The sequence below is a fragment of the Channa argus genome, unplaced genomic scaffold (assembly GCF_033026475.1).
Source record: "Channa argus isolate prfri unplaced genomic scaffold, Channa argus male v1.0 Contig016, whole genome shotgun sequence".
In the NCBI taxonomy this organism is placed as follows: Eukaryota; Metazoa; Chordata; class Actinopteri; order Anabantiformes; family Channidae; genus Channa; species Channa argus.
Window position 1 is genome coordinate 512,208 of NW_027125235.1, and position 18,360 is coordinate 530,567.

The window sequence follows — 18,360 nt, forward strand, 5'->3', positions numbered from 1 at the left end:
CCGAGAAGCCGCCACTAAGTCGGCAGGGGTACTTAGCGTGACCCCCGGCGGCCGTCCCATTTGGCTCACGCCCTGAAAAGCTGAGCAAGTTTTTTTTTTTGTCCACAGGTGGAGAGAAGGCTGCACCGTTCCCAGCGGCACTGCAAGGCCAGGTCGATGCGTGGAGTGAACGGAGCAAGCCCCTTTTTCACCTCCCGGTTCTAAAAATCCGTTTAATAAGTTGTCCCCGTGTAGAGGACATATCAGATATTAAACTGATAAGAACAGATACTACACTTGATCTTAGCCAAAAGGCCGAGAAGCGTTGACCCCAACTCTTTGCTGCCTGAGCCAACCTCCTCTGACACTTCTCAAGTGTCGCGGTGCAGTATTGTTAACTGGACGTAACACTGGCCGCTGCTGAGCACCCACCCACGGCCGTGCTCTCTTTGCACAGGCCGACCTCTCCACGGACACAGCTGCTTTGACGTTTGACAAACTCACAGGGCTCTGCCAGAAGGCAAAGCCTGCCAAAAATGGAATTTAACTCATCGGTATTCCTCTCCACGGAAGTCTTTAGTAAAAGGCGAAAGACTTGTGCGTGATGAAGAGAAACCAGAGTAAGGACGCTCCTGCCTTCGTGTGGGGCCGAAGTCCCTCGTCGCACCACTCACCACCTTCGCGGAATCCCCTTCTCGGCTTGCGAGGCGTTCCAATTCCCAGGCAGCTCCCATTTCCCTGAGGCCGCCCCGGCCCTTTGGCCGAGCCAATCAGATTGCGGACAGACTAAGATCCTGCCTTTTCCAGGCGGGCTAGCAAACGCTCAGCTGCTTGCAGATCTTGAGCGAGGAGCGAGAAAAGGAGACGGGCAACGCGGGGAGCGGTAAACGGGCCCTGTGGCGGGATGGAAACGTTGCCCCCTATGCCTGCAGGGGGAAATGCAGAACGCGCACGGGGGCCCTGTTGTTGCTACACCTTGCTGTGGCGCGCTGCACTTTTCGGCCAGTTGTCATGGCTGACAAAGCGTAATTGCAAGAAGACAAAAACTAAAGGAGCCTACCGAGAAGCCGCCACTAAGTCGGCAGGGGTACTTAGCGTGACCCCTGGCGGCCGTCCCATTTGGCTCACGCCCTGAAAAGCTGAGCAAGTTTTTTTTTTTTTGTCCACAGGTGGAGAGAAGGCTGCACCGTTCCCAGCGGCACTGCAAGGCCAGGTCGATGCGTGGAGTGAACGGAGCAAGCCCCTTTTTCAGCTCCCGGTTCTAAAAATCCGTTTAATAAGTTGTCCCCGTGTAGAGGACATATCAGATATTAAACTGATAAGAACAGATACTACACTTGATCTTAGCCAAAAGGCCGAGAAGCGATGACCCCCACTCTTTGCTGCCTGAGCCAACCTCCTCTGACACTTCTCAAGTGTCGCGGTGCAGTATTGTTAACTGGACGTAACACTGGCCGCTGCTGAGCACCCACCCACGGCCGTGCTCTCTTTGCACAGGCCGACCTCTCCACGGACACAGCTGCTTTGACGTTTGACAAACTCACAGGGCTCTGCCAGAAGGCAAAGCCTGCCAAAAATGGAATTTAACTCATTGGTATTCCTCTCCACGGAAGTCTTTAGTAAAAGGCGAAAGACTTGTGCGTGATGAAGAGAAACCAGAGTAAGGACGCTCCTGCCTTCGTGTGGGGCCGAAGTCCCTCGTCGCACCACTCACCACCTTCGCGGAACCCCCTTCTCGGCTTGCGAGGCGTTCCAATTCCCAGGCAGCTCCCATTTCACTGAGGCCGCCCCGGCCCTTTGGCCGAGCCAATCAGATTGCGGACAGACTAAGATCCTGCCTTTTCCAGGCGGGCTAGCAAACGCTCAGCTGCTTGCAGATCTTGAGCGAGGAGCGAGAAAAGGAGACGGGCAACGCGGGGAGCGGTAAACGGGCCCTGTGGCGGGATGGAAACGTTGCCCCCTATGCCTGCAGGGGGAAATGCAGAACGCGCACGGGGGCCCTGTTGTTGCTACACCTTGCTGTGGCGCGCTGCACTTTTCGGCCAGTTGTCATGGCTGACAAAGCGTAATTGCAAGAAGACAAAAACCAAAGGAGCCTACCGAGAAGCCGCCACTAAGTCGGCAGGGGTACTTAGCGTGACCCCCGGCGGCCGTCCCATTTGGCTCACGCCCTGAAAAGCTGAGCAAGTTTTTTTTTTTTTGTCCACAGGTGGAGAGAAGGCTGCACCGTTCCCAGCGGCACTGCAAGGCCAGGTCGATGCGTGGAGTGAACGGAGCAAGCCCCTTTTTCAGCTCCCGGTTCTAAAAATCCGTTTAATAAGTTGTCCCCGTGTAGAGGACATATCAGATATTAAATTGATAAGAACAGATACTACACTTGATCTTAGCCAAAAGGCCGAGAAGCGTTGACCCCAACTCTTTGCTGCCTGAGCCAACCTCCTCTGACACTTCTCAAGTGTCGCGGTGCAGTATTGTTAACTGGACGTAACACTGGCCGCTGCTGAGCACCCACCCACGGCCGTGCTCTCTTTGCACAGGCCGACCTCTCCACGGACACAGCTGCTTTGACGTTTGACAAACTCACAGGGCTCTGCCAGAAGGCAAAGCCTGCCAAAAATGGAATTTAACTCATTGGTATTCCTCTCCACGGAAGTCTTTAGTAAAAGGCGAAAGACTTGTGCGTGATGAAGAGAAACCAGAGTAAGGACGCTCCTGCCTTCGTGTGGGGCCGAAGTCCCTCGTCGCACCACTCACCACCTTCGCGGAACCCCCTTCTCGGCTTGCGAGGCGTTCCAATTCCCAGGCAGCTCCCATTTCCCTGAGGCCGCCCCGGCCCTTTGGCCGAGCCAATCAGATTGCGGACAGACTAAGATCCTGCCTTTTCCAGGCGGGCTAGCAAACGCTCAGCTGCTTGCAGATCTTGAGCGAGGAGCGAGAAAAGGAGACGGGCAACGCGGGGAGCGGTAAACGGGCCCTGTGGCGGGATGGAAACGTTGCCCCCTATGCCTGCAGGGGGAAATGCAGAACGCGCACGGGGGCCCTGTTGTTGCTACACCTTGCTGCGGCGCGCTGCACTTTTCGGCCAGTTGTCATGGCTGACAAAGCGTAATTGCAAGAAGACAAAAACCAAAGGAGCCTACCGAGAAGCCGCCACTAAGTCGGCAGGGGTACTTAGCGTGACCCCCGGCGGCCGTCCCATTTGGCTCACGCCCTGAAAAGCTGAGCAAGTTTTTTTTTTTTGTCCACAGGTGGAGAGAAGGCTGCACCGTTCCCAGCGGCACTGCAAGGCCAGGTCGATGCGTGGAGTGAACGGAGCAAGCCCCTTTTCTTCAGCTCCCGGTTCTAAAAATCCGTTTAATAAGTTGTCCCCGTGTAGAGGACATATCAGATATTAAACTGATAAGAACAGATACTACACTTGATCTTAGCCAAAAGGCCGAGAAGCGTTGACCCCAACTCTTTGCTGCCTGAGCCAACCTCCTCTGACACTTCTCAAGTGTCGCGGTGCAGTATTGTTAACTGGACGTAACACTGGCCGCTGCTGAGCACCCACCCACGGCCGTGCTCTCTTTGCACAGGCCGACCTCTCCACGGACACAGCTGCTTTGACGTTTGACAAACTCACAGGGCTCTGCCAGAAGGCAAAGCCTGCCAAAAATGGAATTTAACTCATTGGTATTCCTCTCCACGGAAGTCTTTAGTAAAAGGCGAAAGACTTGTGCGTGATGAAGAGAAACCAGAGTAAGGACGCTCCTGCCTTCGTGTGGGGCCGAAGTCCCTCGTCGCACCACTCACCACCTTCGCGGAACCCCCTTCTCGGCTTGCGAGGCGTTCCAATTCCCAGGCAGCTCCCATTTCACTGAGGCCGCCCCGGCCCTTTGGCCGAGCCAATCAGATTGCGGACAGACTAAGATCCTGCCTTTTCCAGGCGGGCTAGCAAACGCTCAGCTGCTTGCAGATCTTGAGCGAGGAGCGAGAAAAGGAGACGGGCAACGCGGGGAGCGGTAAACGGGCCCTGTGGCGGGATGGAAACGTTGCCCCCTATGCCTGCAGGGGGAAATGCAGAACGCGCACGGGGGCCCTGTTGTTGCTACACCTTGCTGTGGCGCGCTGCACTTTTCGGCCAGTTGTCATGGCTGACAAAGCGTAATTGCAAGAAGACAAAAACCAAAGGAGCCTACCGAGAAGCCGCCACTAAGTCGGCAGGGGTACTTAGCGTGACCCCCGGCGGCCGTCCCATTTGGCTCACGCCCTGAAAAGCTGAGCAAGTTTTTTTTTTTGTCCACAGGTGGAGAGAAGGCTGCACCGTTCCCAGCGGCACTGCAAGGCCAGGTCGATGCGTGGAGTGAACGGAGCAAGCCCCTTTTTCACCTCCCGGTTCTAAAAATCCGTTTAATAAGTTGTCCCCGTGTAGAGGACATATCAGATATTAAACTGATAAGAACAGATACTACACTTGATCTTAGCCAAAAGGCCGAGAAGCGTTGACCCCAACTCTTTGCTGCCTGAGCCAACCTCCTCTGACACTTCTCAAGTGTCGCGGTGCAGTATTGTTAACTGGACGTAACACTGGCCGCTGCTGAGCACCCACCCACGGCCGTGCTCTCTTTGCACAGGCCGACCTCTCCACGGACACAGCTGCTTTGACGTTTGACAAACTCCCAGGGCTCTGCCAGAAGGCAAAGCCTGCCAAAAATGGAATTTAACTCATTGGTATTCCTCTCCACGGAAGTCTTTAGTAAAAGGCGAAAGACTTGTGCGTGATGAAGAGAAACCAGAGTAAGGACGCTCCTGCCTTCGTGTGGGGCCGAAGTCCCTCGTCGCACCACTCACCACCTTCGCGGAACCCCCTTCTCGGCTTGCGAGGCGTTCCAATTCCCAGGCAGCTCCCATTTCCCTGAGGCCGCCCCGGCCCTTTGGCCGAGCCAATCAGATTGCGGACAGACTAAGATCCTGCCTTTTCCAGGCGGGCTAGCAAACGCTCAGCTGCTTGCAGATCTTGAGCGAGGAGCGAGAAAAGGAGACGGGCAACGCGGGGAGCGGTAAACGGGCCCTGTGGCGGGATGGAAACGTTGCCCCCTATGCCTGCAGGGGGAATTGCAGAACGCGCACGGGGGCCCTGTTGTTGCTACACCTTGCTGTGGCGCGCTGCACTTTTCGGCCAGTTGTCATGGCTGACAAAGCGTAATTGCAAGAAGACAAAAACCAAAGGAGCCTACCGAGAAGCCGCCACTAAGTCGGCAGGGGTACTTAGCGTGACCCCCGGCGGCCGTCCCATTTGGCTCACGCCCTGAAAAGCTGAGCAAGTTTTTTTTTTTTGTCCACAGGTGGAGAGAAGGCTGCACCGTTCCCAGCGGCACTGCAAGGCCAGGTCGATGCGTGGAGTGAACGGAGCAAGCCCCTTTTTTTCAGCTCCCGGTTCTAAAAATCCGTTTAATAAGTTGTCCCCGTGTAGAGGACATATCAGATATTAAACTGATAAGAACAGATACTACACTTGATCTTAGCCAAAAGGCCGAGAAGCGTTGACCCCAACTCTTTGCTGCCTGAGCCAACCTCCTCTGACACTTCTCAAGTGTCGCGGTGCAGTATTGTTAACTGGACGTAACACTGGCCGCTGCTGAGCACCCACCCACGGCCGTGCTCTCTTTGCACAGGCCGACCTCTCCACGGACACAGCTGCTTTGACGTTTGACAAACTCACAGGGCTCTGCCAGAAGGCAAAGCCTGCCAAAAATGGAATTTAACTCATTGGTATTCCTCTCCACGGAAGTCTTTAGTAAAAGGCGAAAGACTTGTGCGTGATGAAGAGAAACCAGAGTAAGGACGCTCCTGCCTTCGTGTGGGGCCGAAGTCCCTCGTCGCACCACTCACCACCTTCGCGGAACCCCCTTCTCGGCTTGCGAGGCGTTCCAATTCCCAGGCAGCTCCCATTTCCCTGAGGCCGCCCCGGCCCTTTGGCCGAGCCAATCAGATTGCGGACAGACTAAGATCCTGCCTTTTCCAGGCGGGCTAGCAAACGCTCAGCTGCTTGCAGATCTTGAGCGAGGAGCGAGAAAAGGAGACGGGCAACGCGGGGAGCGGTAAACGGGCCCTGTGGCGGGATGGAAACGTTGCCCCCTATGCCTGCAGGGGGAAATGCAGAACGCGCACGGGGGCCCTGTTGTTGCTACACCTTGCTGTGGCGCGCTGCACTTTTCGGCCAGTTGTCATGGCTGACAAAGCGTAATTGCAAGAAGACAAAAACCAAAGGAGCCTACCGAGAAGCCGCCACTAAGTCGGCAGGGGTACTTAGCGTGACCCCCGGCGGCCGTCCCATTTGGCTCACGCCCTGAAAAGCTGAGCAAGTTTTTTTTTTTTGTCCACAGGTGGAGAGAAGGCTGCACCGTTCCCAGCGGCACTGCAAGGCCAGGTCGATGCGTGGAGTGAACGGAGCAAGCCCCTTTTTTTCAGCTCCCGGTTCTAAAAATCCGTTTAATAAGTTGTCCCCGTGTAGAGGACATATCAGATATTAAACTGATAAGAACAGATACTACACTTGATCTTAGCCAAAAGGCCGAGAAGCGTTGACCCCAACTCTTTGCTGCCTGAGCCAACCTCCTCTGACACTTCTCAAGTGTCGCGGTGCAGTATTGTTAACTGGACGTAACACTGGCCGCTGCTGAGCACCCACCCACGGCCGTGCTCTCTTTGCACAGGCCGACCTCTCCACGGACACAGCTGCTTTGACGTTTGACAAACTCACAGGGCTCTGCCAGAAGGCAAAGCCTGCCAAAAATGGAATTTAACTCATTGGTATTCCTCTCCACGGAAGTCTTTAGTAAAAGGCGAAAGACTTGTGCGTGATGAAGAGAAACCAGAGTAAGGACGCTCCTGCCTTCGTGTGGGGCCGAAGTCCCTCGTCGCACCACTCACCACCTTCGCGGAACCCCCTTCTCGGCTTGCGAGGCGTTCCAATTCCCAGGCAGCTCCCATTTCCCTGAGGCCGCCCCGGCCCTTTGGCCGAGCCAATCAGATTGCGGACAGACTAAGATCCTGCCTTTTCCAGGCGGGCTAGCAAACGCTCAGCTGCTTGCAGATCTTGAGCGAGGAGCGAGAAAAGGAGACGGGCAACGCGGGGAGCGGTAAACGGGCCCTGTGGCGGGATGGAAACGTTGCCCCCTATGCCTGCAGGGGGAAATGCAGAACGCGCACGGGGGCCCTGTTGTTGCTACACCTTGCTGTGGCGCGCTGCACTTTTCGGCCAGTTGTCATGGCTGACAAAGCGTAATTGCAAGAAGACAAAAACCAAAGGAGCCTACCGAGAAGCCGCCACTAAGTCGGCAGGGGTACTTAGCGTGACCCCCGGCGGCCGTCCCATTTGGCTCACGCCCTGAAAAGCTGAGCAAGTTTTTTTTTTTTGTCCACAGGTGGAGAGAAGGCTGCACCGTTCCCAGCGGCACTGCAAGGCCAGGTCGATGCGTGGAGTGAACGGAGCAAGCCCCTTTTTTTCAGCTCCCGGTTCTAAAAATCCGTTTAATAAGTTGTCCCCGTGTAGAGGACATATCAGATATTAAACTGATAAGAACAGATACTACACTTGATCTTAGCCAAAAGGCCGAGAAGCGTTGACCCCAACTCTTTGCTGCCTGAGCCAACCTCCTCTGACACTTCTCAAGTGTCGCGGTGCAGTATTGTTAACTGGACGTAACACTGGCCGCTGCTGAGCACCCACCCACGGCCGTGCTCTCTTTGCACAGGCCGACCTCTCCACGGACACAGCTGCTTTGACGTTTGACAAACTCACAGGGCTCTGCCAGAAGGCAAAGCCTGCCAAAAATGGAATTTAACTCATTGGTATTCCTCTCCACGGAAGTCTTTAATAAAAGGCGAAAGACTTGTGCGTGATGAAGAGAAACCAGAGTAAGGACGCTCCTGCCTTCGTGTGGGGCCGAAGTCCCTCGTCGCACCACTCACCACCTTCGCGGAACCCCCTTCTCGGCTTGCGAGGCGTTCCAATTCCCAGGCAGCTCCCATTTCCCTGAGGCCGCCCCGGCCCTTTGGCCAAGCCAATCAGATTGCGGACAGACTAAGATCCTGCCTTTTCCAGGCGGGCTAGCAAACGCTCAGCTGCTTGCAGATCTTGAGCGAGGAGCGAGAAAAGGAGACGGGCAACGCGGGGAGCGGTAAACGGGCCCTGTGGCGGGATGGAAACGTTGCCCCCTATGCCTGCAGGGGGAAATGCAGAACGCGCACGGGGGCCCTGTTGTTGCTACACCTTGCTGTGGCGCGCTGCACTTTTCGGCCAGTTGTCATGGCTGACAAAGCGTAATTGCAAGAAGACAAAAACCAAAGGAGCCTACCGAGAAGCCGCCACTAAGTCGGCAGGGGTACTTAGCGTGACCCCCGGCGGCCGTCCCATTTGGCTCACGCCCTGAAAAGCTGAGCAAGTTTTTTTTTTTTGTCCACAGGTGGAGAGAAGGCTGCACCGTTCCCAGCGGCACTGCAAGGCCAGGTCGATGCGTGGAGTGAACGGAGCAAGCCCCTTTTTTTCAGCTCCCGGTTCTAAAAATCCGTTTAATAAGTTGTCCCCGTGTAGAGGACATATCAGATATTAAACTGATAAGAACAGATACTACACTTGATCTTAGCCAAAAGGCCGAGAAGCGTTGACCCCAACTCTTTGCTGCCTGAGCCAACCTCCTCTGACACTTCTCAAGTGTCGCGGTGCAGTATTGTTAACTGGACGTAACACTGGCCGCTGCTGAGCACCCACCCACGGCCGTGCTCTCTTTGCACAGGCCGACCTCTCCACGGACACAGCTGCTTTGACGTTTGACAAACTCACAGGGCTCTGCCAGAAGGCAAAGCCTGCCAAAAATGGAATTTAACTCATTGGTATTCCTCTCCACGGAAGTCTTTAGTAAAAGGCGAAAGACTTGTGCGTGATGAAGAGAAACCAGAGTAAGGACGCTCCTGCCTTCGTGTGGGGCCGAAGTCCCTCGTCGCACCACTCACCACCTTCGCGGAACCCCCTTCTCGGCTTGCGAGGCGTTCCAATTCCCAGGCAGCTCCCATTTCCCTGAGGCCGCCCCGGCCCTTTGGCCGAGCCAATCAGATTGCGGACAGACTAAGATCCTGCCTTTTCCAGGCGGGCTAGCAAACGCTCAGCTGCTTGCAGATCTTGAGCGAGGAGCGAGAAAAGGAGACGGGCAACGCGGGGAGCGGTAAACGGGCCCTGTGGCGGGATGGAAACGTTGCCCCCTATGCCTGCAGGGGGAAATGCAGAACGCGCACGGGGGCCCTGTTGTTGCTACACCTTGCTGTGGCGCGCTGCACTTTTCGGCCAGTTGTCATGGCTGACAAAGCGTAATTGCAAGAAGACAAAAACCAAAGGAGCCTACCGAGAAGCCGCCACTAAGTCGGCAGGGGTACTTAGCGTGACCCCCGGCGGCCGTCCCATTTGGCTCACGCCCTGAAAAGCTGAGCAAGTTTTTTTTTTTTGTCCACAGGTGGAGAGAAGGCTGCACCGTTCCCAGCGGCACTGCAAGGCCAGGTCGATGCGTGGAGTGAACGGAGCAAGCCCCTTTTTTTCAGCTCCCGGTTCTAAAAATCCGTTTAATAAGTTGTCCCCGTGTAGAGGACATATCAGATATTAAACTGATAAGAACAGATACTACACTTGATCTTAGCCAAAAGGCCGAGAAGCGTTGACCCCAACTCTTTGCTGCCTGAGCCAACCTCCTCTGACACTTCTCAAGTGTCGCGGTGCAGTATTGTTAACTGGACGTAACACTGGCCGCTGCTGAGCACCCACCCACGGCCGTGCTCTCTTTGCACAGGCCGACCTCTCCACGGACACAGCTGCTTTGACGTTTGACAAACTCACAGGGCTCTGCCAGAAGGCAAAGCCTGCCAAAAATGGAATTTAACTCATTGGTATTCCTCTCCACGGAAGTCTTTAATAAAAGGCGAAAGACTTGTGCGTGATGAAGAGAAACCAGAGTAAGGACGCTCCTGCCTTCGTGTGGGGCCGAAGTCCCTCGTCGCACCACTCACCACCTTCGCGGAACCCCCTTCTCGGCTTGCGAGGCGTTCCAATTCCCAGGCAGCTCCCATTTCCCTGAGGCCGCCCCGGCCCTTTGGCCAAGCCAATCAGATTGCGGACAGACTAAGATCCTGCCTTTTCCAGGCGGGCTAGCAAACGCTCAGCTGCTTGCAGATCTTGAGCGAGGAGCGAGAAAAGGAGACGGGCAACGCGGGGAGCGGTAAACGGGCCCTGTGGCGGGATGGAAACGTTGCCCCCTATGCCTGCAGGGGGAAATGCAGAACGCGCACGGGGGCCCTGTTGTTGCTACACCTTGCTGTGGCGCGCTGCACTTTTCGGCCAGTTGTCATGGCTGACAAAGCGTAATTGCAAGAAGACAAAAACCAAAGGAGCCTACCGAGAAGCCGCCACTAAGTCGGCAGGGGTACTTAGCGTGACCCCCGGCGGCCGTCCCATTTGGCTCACGCCCTGAAAAGCTGAGCAAGTTTTTTTTTTTTGTCCACAGGTGGAGAGAAGGCTGCACCGTTCCCAGCGGCACTGCAAGGCCAGGTCGATGCGTGGAGTGAACGGAGCAAGCCCCTTTTTTTCAGCTCCCGGTTCTAAAAATCCGTTTAATAAGTTGTCCCCGTGTAGAGGACATATCAGATATTAAACTGATAAGAACAGATACTACACTTGATCTTAGCCAAAAGGCCGAGAAGCGTTGACCCCAACTCTTTGCTGCCTGAGCCAACCTCCTCTGACACTTCTCAAGTGTCGCGGTGCAGTATTGTTAACTGGACGTAACACTGGCCGCTGCTGAGCACCCACCCACGGCCGTGCTCTCTTTGCACAGGCCGACCTCTCCACGGACACAGCTGCTTTGACGTTTGACAAACTCACAGGGCTCTGCCAGAAGGCAAAGCCTGCCAAAAATGGAATTTAACTCATTGGTATTCCTCTCCACGGAAGTCTTTAGTAAAAGGCGAAAGACTTGTGCGTGATGAAGAGAAACCAGAGTAAGGACGCTCCTGCCTTCGTGTGGGGCCGAAGTCCCTCGTCGCACCACTCACCACCTTCGCGGAATCCCCTTCTCGGCTTGCGAGGCGTTCCAATTCCCAGGCAGCTCCCATTTCCCTGAGGCCGCCCCGGCCCTTTGGCCGAGCCAATCAGATTGCGGACAGACTAAGATCCTGCCTTTTCCAGGCGGGCTAGCAAACGCTCAGCTGCTTGCAGATCTTGAGCGAGGAGCGAGAAAAGGAGACGGGCAACGCGGGGAGCGGTAAACGGGCCCTGTGGCGGGATGGAAACGTTGCCCCCTATGCCTGCAGGGGGAAATGCAGAACGCGCACGGGGGCCCTGTTGTTGCTACACCTTGCTGTGGCGCGCTGCACTTTTCGGCCAGTTGTCATGGCTGACAAAGCGTAATTGCAAGAAGACAAAAACCAAAGGAGCCTACCGAGAAGCCGCCACTAAGTCGGCAGGGGTACTTAGCGTGACCCCCGGCGGCCGTCCCATTTGGCTCACGCCCTGAAAAGCTGAGCAAGTTTTTTTTTTTGTCCACAGGTGGAGAGAAGGCTGCACCGTTCCCAGCGGCACTGCAAGGCCAGGTCGATGCGTGGAGTGAACGGAGCAAGCCCCTTTTTCACCTCCCGGTTCTAAAAATCCGTTTAATAAGTTGTCCCCGTGTAGAGGACATATCAGATATTAAACTGATAAGAACAGATACTACACTTGATCTTAGCCAAAAGGCCGAGAAGCGTTGACCCCAACTCTTTGCTGCCTGAGCCAACCTCCTCTGACACTTCTCAAGTGTCGCGGTGCAGTATTGTTAACTGGACGTAACACTGGCCGCTGCTGAGCACCCACCCACGGCCGTGCTCTCTTTGCACAGGCCGACCTCTCCACGGACACAGCTGCTTTGACGTTTGACAAACTCACAGGGCTCTGCCAGAAGGCAAAGCCTGCCAAAAATGGAATTTAACTCATTGGTATTCCTCTCCACGGAAGTCTTTAGTAAAAGGCGAAAGACTTGTGCGTGATGAAGAGAAACCAGAGTAAGGACGCTCCTGCCTTCGTGTGGGGCCGAAGTCCCTCGTCGCACTACTCACCACCTTCGCGGAACCCCCTTCTCGGCTTGCGAGGCGTTCCAATTCCCAGGCAGCTCCCATTTCCCTGAGGCCGCCCCGGCCCTTTGGCCGAGCCAATCAGATTGCGGACAGACTAAGATCCTGCCTTTTCCAGGCGGGCTAGCAAACGCTCAGCTGCTTGCAGATCTTGAGCGAGGAGCGAGAAAAGGAGACGGGCAACGCGGGGAGCGGTAAACGGGCCCTGTGGCGGGATGGAAACGTTGCCCCCTATGCCTGCAGGGGGAAATGCAGAACGCGCACGGGGGCCCTGTTGTTGCTACACCTTGCTGTGGCGCGCTGCACTTTTCGGCCAGTTGTCATGGCTGACAAAGCGTAATTGCAAGAAGACAAAAACCAAAGGAGCCTACCGAGAAGCCGCCACTAAGTCGGCAGGGGTACTTAGCGTGACCCCCGGCGGCCGTCCCATTTGGCTCACGCCCTGAAAAGCTGAGCAAGTTTTTTTTTTTTGTCCACAGGTGGAGAGAAGGCTGCACCGTTCCCAGCGGCACTGCAAGGCCAGGTCGATGCGTGGAGTGAACGGAGCAAGCCCCTTTTTTTCAGCTCCCGGTTCTAAAAATCCGTTTAATAAGTTGTCCCCGTGTAGAGGACATATCAGATATTAAACTGATAAGAACAGATACTACACTTGATCTTAGCCAAAAGGCCGAGAAGCGTTGACCCCAACTCTTTGCTGCCTGAGCCAACCTCCTCTGACACTTCTCAAGTGTCGCGGTGCAGTATTGTTAACTGGACGTAACACTGGCCGCTGCTGAGCACCCACCCACGGCCGTGCTCTCTTTGCACAGGCCGACCTCTCCACGGACACAGCTGCTTTGACGTTTGACAAACTCCCAGGGCTCTGCCAGAAGGCAAAGCCTGCCAAAAATGGAATTTAACTCATTGGTATTCCTCTCCACGGAAGTCTTTAGTAAAAGGCGAAAGACTTGTGCGTGATGAAGAGAAACCAGAGTAAGGACGCTCCTGCCTTCGTGTGGGGCCGAAGTCCCTCGTCGCACCACTCACCACCTTCGCGGAACCCCCTTCTCGGCTTGCGAGGCGTTCCAATTCCCAGGCAGCTCCCATTTCCCTGAGGCCGCAACGGCCCTTTGGCCGAGCCAATCAGATTGCGGACAGACTAAGATCCTGCCTTTTCCAGGCGGGCTAGCAAACGCTCAGCTGCTTGCAGATCTTGAGCGAGGAGCGAGAAAAGGAGACGGGCAACGCGGGGAGCGGTAAACGGGCCCTGTGGCGGGATGGAAACGTTGCCCCCTATGCCTGCAGGGGGAATTGCAGAACGCGCACGGGGGCCCTGTTGTTGCTACACCTTGCTGTGGCGCGCTGCACTTTTCGGCCAGTTGTCATGGCTGACAAAGCGTAATTGCAAGAAGACAAAAACCAAAGGAGCCTACCGAGAAGCCGCCACTAAGTCGGCAGGGGTACTTAGCGTGACCCCCGGCGGCCGTCCCATTTGGCTCACGCCCTGAAAAGCTGAGCAAGTTTTTTTTTTTTGTCCACAGGTGGAGAGAAGGCTGCACCGTTCCCAGCGGCACTGCAAGGCCAGGTCGATGCGTGGAGTGAACGGAGCAAGCCCCTTTTTTTCAGCTCCCGGTTCTAAAAATCCGTTTAATAAGTTGTCCCCGTGTAGAGGACATATCAGATATTAAACTGATAAGAACAGATACTACACTTGATCTTAGCCAAAAGGCCGAGAAGCGTTGACCCCAACTCTTTGCTGCCTGAGCCAACCTCCTCTGACACTTCTCAAGTGTCGCGGTGCAGTATTGTTAACTGGACGTAACACTGGCCGCTGCTGAGCACCCACCCACGGCCGTGCTCTCTTTGCACAGGCCGACCTCTCCACGGACACAGCTGCTTTGACGTTTGACAAACTCACAGGGCTCTGCCAGAAGGCAAAGCCTGCCAAAAATGGAATTTAACTCATTGGTATTCCTCTCCACGGAAGTCTTTAGTAAAAGGCGAAAGACTTGTGCGTGATGAAGAGAAACCAGAGTAAGGACGCTCCTGCCTTCGTGTGGGGCCGAAGTCCCTCGTCGCACCACTCACCACCTTCGCGGAACCCCCTTCTCGGCTTGCGAGGCGTTCCAATTCCCAGGCAGCTCCCATTTCCCTGAGGCCGCCCCGGCCCTTTGGCCGAGCCAATCAGATTGCGGACAGACTAAGATCCTGCCTTTTCCAGGCGGGCTAGCAAACGCTCAGCTGCTTGCAGATCTTGAGCGAGGAGCGAGAAAAGGAGACGGGCAACGCGGGGAGCGGTAAACGGGCCCTGTGGCGGGATGGAAACGTTGCCCCCTATGCCTGCAGGGGGAAATGCAGAACGCGCACGGGGGCCCTGTTGTTGCTACACCTTGCTGTGGCGCGCTGCACTTTTCGGCCAGTTGTCATGGCTGACAAAGCGTAATTGCAAGAAGACAAAAACCAAAGGAGCCTACCGAGAAGCCGCCACTAAGTCGGCAGGGGTACTTAGCGTGACCCCCGGCGGCCGTCCCATTTGGCTCACGCCCTGAAAAGCTGAGCAAGTTTTTTTTTTTTGTCCACAGGTGGAGAGAAGGCTGCACCGTTCCCAGCGGCACTGCAAGGCCAAGTCGATGCGTGGAGTGAACGGAGCAAGCCCCTTTTTTTCAGCTCCCGGTTCTAAAAATCCGTTTAATAAGTTGTCCCCGTGTAGAGGACATATCAGATATTAAACTGATAAGAACAGATACTACACTTGATCTTAGCCAAAAGGCCGAGAAGCGTTGACCCCAACTCTTTGCTGCCTGAGCCAACCTCCTCTGACACTTCTCAAGTGTCGCGGTGCAGTATTGTTAACTGGACGTAACACTGGCCGCTGCTGAGCACCCACCCACGGCCGTGCTCTCTTTGCACAGGCCGACCTCTCCACGGACACAGCTGCTTTGACGTTTGACAAACTCACAGGGCTCTGCCAGAAGGCAAAGCCTGCCAAAAATGGAATTTAACTCATTGGTATTCCTCTCCACGGAAGTCTTTAGTAAAAGGCGAAAGACTTGTGCGTGATGAAGAGAAACCAGAGTAAGGACGCTCCTGCCTTCGTGTGGGGCCGAAGTCCCTCGTCGCACCACTCACCACCTTCGCGGAACCCCCTTCTCGGCTTGCGAGGCGTTCCAATTCCCAGGCAGCTCCCATTTCCCTGAGGCCGCCCCGGCCCTTTGGCCGAGCCAATCAGATTGCGGACAGACTAAGATCCTGCCTTTTCCAGGCGGGCTAGCAAACGCTCAGCTGCTTGCAGATCTTGAGCGAGGAGCGAGAAAAGGAGACGGGCAACGCGGGGAGCGGTAAACGGGCCCTGTGGCGGGATGGAAACGTTGCCCCCTATGCCTGCAGGGGGAAATGCAGAACGCGCACGGGGGCCCTGTTGTTGCTACACCTTGCTGTGGCGCGCTGCACTTTTCGGCCAGTTGTCATGGCTGACAAAGCGTAATTGCAAGAAGACAAAAACCAAAGGAGCCTACCGAGAAGCCGCCACTAAGTCGGCAGGGGTACTTAGCGTGACCCCCGGCGGCCGTCCCATTTGGCTCACGCCCTGAAAAGCTGAGCAAGTTTTTTTTTTTTGTCCACAGGTGGAGAGAAGGCTGCACCGTTCCCAGCGGCACTGCAAGGCCAGGTCGATGCGTGGAGTGAACGGAGCAAGCCCCTTTTTTTCAGCTCCCGGTTCTAAAAATCCGTTTAATAAGTTGTCCCCGTGTAGAGGACATATCAGATATTAAACTGATAAGAACAGATACTACACTTGATCTTAGCCAAAAGGCCGAGAAGCGTTGACCCCAACTCTTTGCTGCCTGAGCCAACCTCCTCTGACACTTCTCAAGTGTCGCGGTGCAGTATTGTTAACTGGACGTAACACTGGCCGCTGCTGAGCACCCACCCACGGCCGTGCTCTCTTTGCACAGGCCGACCTCTCCACGGACACAGCTGCTTTGACGTTTGACAAACTCACAGGGCTCTGCCAGAAGGCAAAGCCTGCCAAAAATGGAATTTAACTCATTGGTATTCCTCTCCACGGAAGTCTTTAATAAAAGGCGAAAGACTTGTGCGTGATGAAGAGAAACCAGAGTAAGGACGCTCCTGCCTTCGTGTGGGGCCGAAGTCCCTCGTCGCACCACTCACCACCTTCGCGGAACCCCCTTCTCGGCTTGCGAGGCGTTCCAATTCCCAGGCAGCTCCCATTTCCCTGAGGCCGCCCCGGCCCTTTGGCCAAGCCAATCAGATTGCGGACAGACTAAGATCCTGCCTTTTCCAGGCGGGCTAGCAAACGCTCAGCTGCTTGCAGATCTTGAGCGAGGAGCGAGAAAAGGAGACGGGCAACGCGGGGAGCGGTAAACGGGCCCTGTGGCGGGATGGAAACGTTGCCCCCTATGCCTGCAGGGGGAAATGCAGAACGCGCACGGGGGCCCTGTTGTTGCTACACCTTGCTGTGGCGCGCTGCACTTTTCGGCCAGTTGTCATGGCTGACAAAGCGTAATTGCAAGAAGACAAAAACCAAAGGAGCCTACCGAGAAGCCGCCACTAAGTCGGCAGGGGTACTTAGCGTGACCCCCGGCGGCCGTCCCATTTGGCTCACGCCCTGAAAAGCTGAGCAAGTTTTTTTTTTTTGTCCACAGGTGGAGAGAAGGCTGCACCGTTCCCAGCGGCACTGCAAGGCCAGGTCGATGCGTGGAGTGAACGGAGCAAGCCCCTTTTTTTCAGCTCCCGGTTCTAAAAATCCGTTTAATAAGTTGTCCCCGTGTAGAGGACATATCAGATATTAAACTGATAAGAACAGATACTACACTTGATCTTAGCCAAAAGGCCGAGAAGCGTTGACCCCAACTCTTTGCTGCCTGAGCCAACCTCCTCTGACACTTCTCAAGTGTCGCGGTGCAGTATTGTTAACTGGACGTAACACTGGCCGCTGCTGAGCACCCACCCACGGCCGTGCTCTCTTTGCACAGGCCGACCTCTCCACGGACACAGCTGCTTTGACGTTTGACAAACTCACAGGGCTCTGCCAGAAGGCAAAGCCTGCCAAAAATGGAATTTAACTCATTGGTATTCCTCTCCACGGAAGTCTTTAGTAAAAGGCGAAAGACTTGTGCGTGATGAAGAGAAACCAGAGTAAGGACGCTCCTGCCTTCGTGTGGGGCCGAAGTCCCTCGTCGCACCACTCACCACCTTCGCGGAACCCCCTTCTCGGCTTGCGAGGCGTTCCAATTCCCAGGCAGCTCCCATTTCCCTGAGGCCGCCCCGGCCCTTTGGCCGAGCCAATCAGATTGCGGACAGACTAAGATCCTGCCTTTTCCAGGCGGGCTAGCAAACGCTCAGCTGCTTGCAGATCTTGAGCGAGGAGCGAGAAAAGGAGACGGGCAACGCGGGGAGCGGTAAACGGGCCCTGTGGCGGGATGGAAACGTTGCCCCCTATGCCTGCAGGGGGAAATGCAGAACGCGCACGGGGGCCCTGTTGTTGCTACACCTTGCTGTGGCGCGCTGCACTTTTCGGCCAGTTGTCATGGCTGACAAAGCGTAATTGCAAGAAGACAAAAACCAAAGGAGCCTACCGAGAAGCCGCCACTAAGTAGGCAGGGGTACTTAGCGTGACCCCCGGCGGCCGTCCCATTTGGCTCACGCCCTGAAAAGCTGAGCAAGTTTTTTTTTTTTGTCCACAGGTGGAGAGAAGGCTGCACCGTTCCCAGCGGCACTGCAAGGCCAGGTCGATGCGTGGAGTGAACGGAGCAAGCCCCTTTTTCAGCTCCCGGTTCTAAAAATCCGTTTAATAAGTTGTCCCCGTGTAGAGGACATATCAGATATTAAACTGATAAGAACAGATACTACACTTGATCTTAGCCAAAAGGCCGAGAAGCGTTGACCCCAACTCTTTGCTGCCTGATCCAACCTCCTCTGACACTTCTCAAGTGTCGCGGTGCAGTATTGTTAACTGGACGTAACACTGGCCGCTGCTGAGCACCCACCCACGGCCGTGCTCTCTTTGCACAGGCCGACCTCTCCACGGACACAGCTGCTTTGACGTTTGACAAACTCACAGGGCTCTGCCAGAAGGCAAAGCCTGCCAAAAATGGAATTTAACTCATTGGTATTCCTCTCCACGGAAGTCTTTAGTAAAAGGCGAAAGACTTGTGCGTGATGAAGAGAAACCAGAGTAAGGACGCTCCTGCCTTCGTGTGGGGCCAAAGTCCCTCGTCGCACCACTCACCACCTTCGCGGAACCCCCTT

At 55.3% G+C, this 18,360-nt stretch overlaps 36 non-coding genes across 36 annotated transcripts; all 36 read right to left on the reverse strand.

Moving 5' to 3' along the window:
* Positions 1-115: 115 nt before the first annotated feature.
* Positions 116-306, reverse strand: LOC137114322 (U2 spliceosomal RNA). Its single transcript, XR_010913428.1, has one exon. It is a non-coding gene; the product is annotated as a U2 spliceosomal RNA (small nuclear RNA).
* A 181-nt stretch (positions 307-487) lies between these two features.
* LOC137113811 (U5 spliceosomal RNA) lies at positions 488-603 on the reverse strand. Its single transcript, XR_010912933.1, has one exon. It is a non-coding gene; the product is annotated as a U5 spliceosomal RNA (small nuclear RNA).
* Positions 604-1,155: 552 nt separating this feature from the next.
* LOC137114193 (U2 spliceosomal RNA) lies at positions 1,156-1,346 on the reverse strand. Its single transcript, XR_010913303.1, has one exon. It is a non-coding gene; the product is annotated as a U2 spliceosomal RNA (small nuclear RNA).
* A 181-nt stretch (positions 1,347-1,527) lies between these two features.
* LOC137113699 (U5 spliceosomal RNA) lies at positions 1,528-1,643 on the reverse strand. Its single transcript, XR_010912822.1, has one exon. It is a non-coding gene; the product is annotated as a U5 spliceosomal RNA (small nuclear RNA).
* Positions 1,644-2,195: 552 nt separating this feature from the next.
* On the reverse strand, positions 2,196-2,386 carry LOC137113302 (U2 spliceosomal RNA). The gene has a single exon (XR_010912438.1). It is a non-coding gene; the product is annotated as a U2 spliceosomal RNA (small nuclear RNA).
* A 181-nt stretch (positions 2,387-2,567) lies between these two features.
* LOC137113700 (U5 spliceosomal RNA) lies at positions 2,568-2,683 on the reverse strand. The gene has a single exon (XR_010912823.1). It is a non-coding gene; the product is annotated as a U5 spliceosomal RNA (small nuclear RNA).
* Positions 2,684-3,234: 551 nt separating this feature from the next.
* LOC137113263 (U2 spliceosomal RNA) lies at positions 3,235-3,427 on the reverse strand. The gene has a single exon (XR_010912398.1). It is a non-coding gene; the product is annotated as a U2 spliceosomal RNA (small nuclear RNA).
* Positions 3,428-3,608: 181 nt separating this feature from the next.
* On the reverse strand, positions 3,609-3,724 carry LOC137113701 (U5 spliceosomal RNA). The gene has a single exon (XR_010912824.1). It is a non-coding gene; the product is annotated as a U5 spliceosomal RNA (small nuclear RNA).
* A 550-nt stretch (positions 3,725-4,274) lies between these two features.
* On the reverse strand, positions 4,275-4,465 carry LOC137114323 (U2 spliceosomal RNA). Its single transcript, XR_010913429.1, has one exon. It is a non-coding gene; the product is annotated as a U2 spliceosomal RNA (small nuclear RNA).
* A 181-nt stretch (positions 4,466-4,646) lies between these two features.
* On the reverse strand, positions 4,647-4,762 carry LOC137113702 (U5 spliceosomal RNA). Its single transcript, XR_010912825.1, has one exon. It is a non-coding gene; the product is annotated as a U5 spliceosomal RNA (small nuclear RNA).
* A 551-nt stretch (positions 4,763-5,313) lies between these two features.
* On the reverse strand, positions 5,314-5,506 carry LOC137113230 (U2 spliceosomal RNA). Its single transcript, XR_010912365.1, has one exon. It is a non-coding gene; the product is annotated as a U2 spliceosomal RNA (small nuclear RNA).
* Positions 5,507-5,687: 181 nt separating this feature from the next.
* On the reverse strand, positions 5,688-5,803 carry LOC137113704 (U5 spliceosomal RNA). The gene has a single exon (XR_010912827.1). It is a non-coding gene; the product is annotated as a U5 spliceosomal RNA (small nuclear RNA).
* Positions 5,804-6,354: 551 nt separating this feature from the next.
* On the reverse strand, positions 6,355-6,547 carry LOC137113231 (U2 spliceosomal RNA). Its single transcript, XR_010912366.1, has one exon. It is a non-coding gene; the product is annotated as a U2 spliceosomal RNA (small nuclear RNA).
* A 181-nt stretch (positions 6,548-6,728) lies between these two features.
* LOC137113705 (U5 spliceosomal RNA) lies at positions 6,729-6,844 on the reverse strand. The gene has a single exon (XR_010912828.1). It is a non-coding gene; the product is annotated as a U5 spliceosomal RNA (small nuclear RNA).
* Positions 6,845-7,395: 551 nt separating this feature from the next.
* LOC137113232 (U2 spliceosomal RNA) lies at positions 7,396-7,588 on the reverse strand. Its single transcript, XR_010912367.1, has one exon. It is a non-coding gene; the product is annotated as a U2 spliceosomal RNA (small nuclear RNA).
* Positions 7,589-7,769: 181 nt separating this feature from the next.
* On the reverse strand, positions 7,770-7,885 carry LOC137113887 (U5 spliceosomal RNA). The gene has a single exon (XR_010913007.1). It is a non-coding gene; the product is annotated as a U5 spliceosomal RNA (small nuclear RNA).
* Positions 7,886-8,436: 551 nt separating this feature from the next.
* On the reverse strand, positions 8,437-8,629 carry LOC137113234 (U2 spliceosomal RNA). The gene has a single exon (XR_010912369.1). It is a non-coding gene; the product is annotated as a U2 spliceosomal RNA (small nuclear RNA).
* Positions 8,630-8,810: 181 nt separating this feature from the next.
* On the reverse strand, positions 8,811-8,926 carry LOC137113706 (U5 spliceosomal RNA). Its single transcript, XR_010912829.1, has one exon. It is a non-coding gene; the product is annotated as a U5 spliceosomal RNA (small nuclear RNA).
* Positions 8,927-9,477: 551 nt separating this feature from the next.
* LOC137113235 (U2 spliceosomal RNA) lies at positions 9,478-9,670 on the reverse strand. Its single transcript, XR_010912370.1, has one exon. It is a non-coding gene; the product is annotated as a U2 spliceosomal RNA (small nuclear RNA).
* Positions 9,671-9,851: 181 nt separating this feature from the next.
* Positions 9,852-9,967, reverse strand: LOC137113888 (U5 spliceosomal RNA). The gene has a single exon (XR_010913008.1). It is a non-coding gene; the product is annotated as a U5 spliceosomal RNA (small nuclear RNA).
* Positions 9,968-10,518: 551 nt separating this feature from the next.
* On the reverse strand, positions 10,519-10,711 carry LOC137113236 (U2 spliceosomal RNA). The gene has a single exon (XR_010912371.1). It is a non-coding gene; the product is annotated as a U2 spliceosomal RNA (small nuclear RNA).
* Positions 10,712-10,892: 181 nt separating this feature from the next.
* Positions 10,893-11,008, reverse strand: LOC137113707 (U5 spliceosomal RNA). Its single transcript, XR_010912830.1, has one exon. It is a non-coding gene; the product is annotated as a U5 spliceosomal RNA (small nuclear RNA).
* A 550-nt stretch (positions 11,009-11,558) lies between these two features.
* LOC137114325 (U2 spliceosomal RNA) lies at positions 11,559-11,749 on the reverse strand. Its single transcript, XR_010913431.1, has one exon. It is a non-coding gene; the product is annotated as a U2 spliceosomal RNA (small nuclear RNA).
* Positions 11,750-11,930: 181 nt separating this feature from the next.
* LOC137113708 (U5 spliceosomal RNA) lies at positions 11,931-12,046 on the reverse strand. The gene has a single exon (XR_010912831.1). It is a non-coding gene; the product is annotated as a U5 spliceosomal RNA (small nuclear RNA).
* Positions 12,047-12,597: 551 nt separating this feature from the next.
* Positions 12,598-12,790, reverse strand: LOC137113237 (U2 spliceosomal RNA). Its single transcript, XR_010912372.1, has one exon. It is a non-coding gene; the product is annotated as a U2 spliceosomal RNA (small nuclear RNA).
* A 181-nt stretch (positions 12,791-12,971) lies between these two features.
* LOC137113709 (U5 spliceosomal RNA) lies at positions 12,972-13,087 on the reverse strand. The gene has a single exon (XR_010912832.1). It is a non-coding gene; the product is annotated as a U5 spliceosomal RNA (small nuclear RNA).
* Positions 13,088-13,638: 551 nt separating this feature from the next.
* Positions 13,639-13,831, reverse strand: LOC137113238 (U2 spliceosomal RNA). Its single transcript, XR_010912373.1, has one exon. It is a non-coding gene; the product is annotated as a U2 spliceosomal RNA (small nuclear RNA).
* Positions 13,832-14,012: 181 nt separating this feature from the next.
* On the reverse strand, positions 14,013-14,128 carry LOC137113710 (U5 spliceosomal RNA). The gene has a single exon (XR_010912833.1). It is a non-coding gene; the product is annotated as a U5 spliceosomal RNA (small nuclear RNA).
* A 551-nt stretch (positions 14,129-14,679) lies between these two features.
* On the reverse strand, positions 14,680-14,872 carry LOC137113288 (U2 spliceosomal RNA). The gene has a single exon (XR_010912424.1). It is a non-coding gene; the product is annotated as a U2 spliceosomal RNA (small nuclear RNA).
* Positions 14,873-15,053: 181 nt separating this feature from the next.
* Positions 15,054-15,169, reverse strand: LOC137113711 (U5 spliceosomal RNA). Its single transcript, XR_010912834.1, has one exon. It is a non-coding gene; the product is annotated as a U5 spliceosomal RNA (small nuclear RNA).
* A 551-nt stretch (positions 15,170-15,720) lies between these two features.
* LOC137113239 (U2 spliceosomal RNA) lies at positions 15,721-15,913 on the reverse strand. Its single transcript, XR_010912374.1, has one exon. It is a non-coding gene; the product is annotated as a U2 spliceosomal RNA (small nuclear RNA).
* A 181-nt stretch (positions 15,914-16,094) lies between these two features.
* Positions 16,095-16,210, reverse strand: LOC137113889 (U5 spliceosomal RNA). The gene has a single exon (XR_010913009.1). It is a non-coding gene; the product is annotated as a U5 spliceosomal RNA (small nuclear RNA).
* Positions 16,211-16,761: 551 nt separating this feature from the next.
* Positions 16,762-16,954, reverse strand: LOC137113240 (U2 spliceosomal RNA). Its single transcript, XR_010912375.1, has one exon. It is a non-coding gene; the product is annotated as a U2 spliceosomal RNA (small nuclear RNA).
* A 181-nt stretch (positions 16,955-17,135) lies between these two features.
* On the reverse strand, positions 17,136-17,251 carry LOC137113712 (U5 spliceosomal RNA). The gene has a single exon (XR_010912835.1). It is a non-coding gene; the product is annotated as a U5 spliceosomal RNA (small nuclear RNA).
* Positions 17,252-17,802: 551 nt separating this feature from the next.
* Positions 17,803-17,993, reverse strand: LOC137114335 (U2 spliceosomal RNA). The gene has a single exon (XR_010913440.1). It is a non-coding gene; the product is annotated as a U2 spliceosomal RNA (small nuclear RNA).
* A 181-nt stretch (positions 17,994-18,174) lies between these two features.
* Positions 18,175-18,290, reverse strand: LOC137113713 (U5 spliceosomal RNA). Its single transcript, XR_010912836.1, has one exon. It is a non-coding gene; the product is annotated as a U5 spliceosomal RNA (small nuclear RNA).
* Positions 18,291-18,360: the final 70 nt, after the last annotated feature.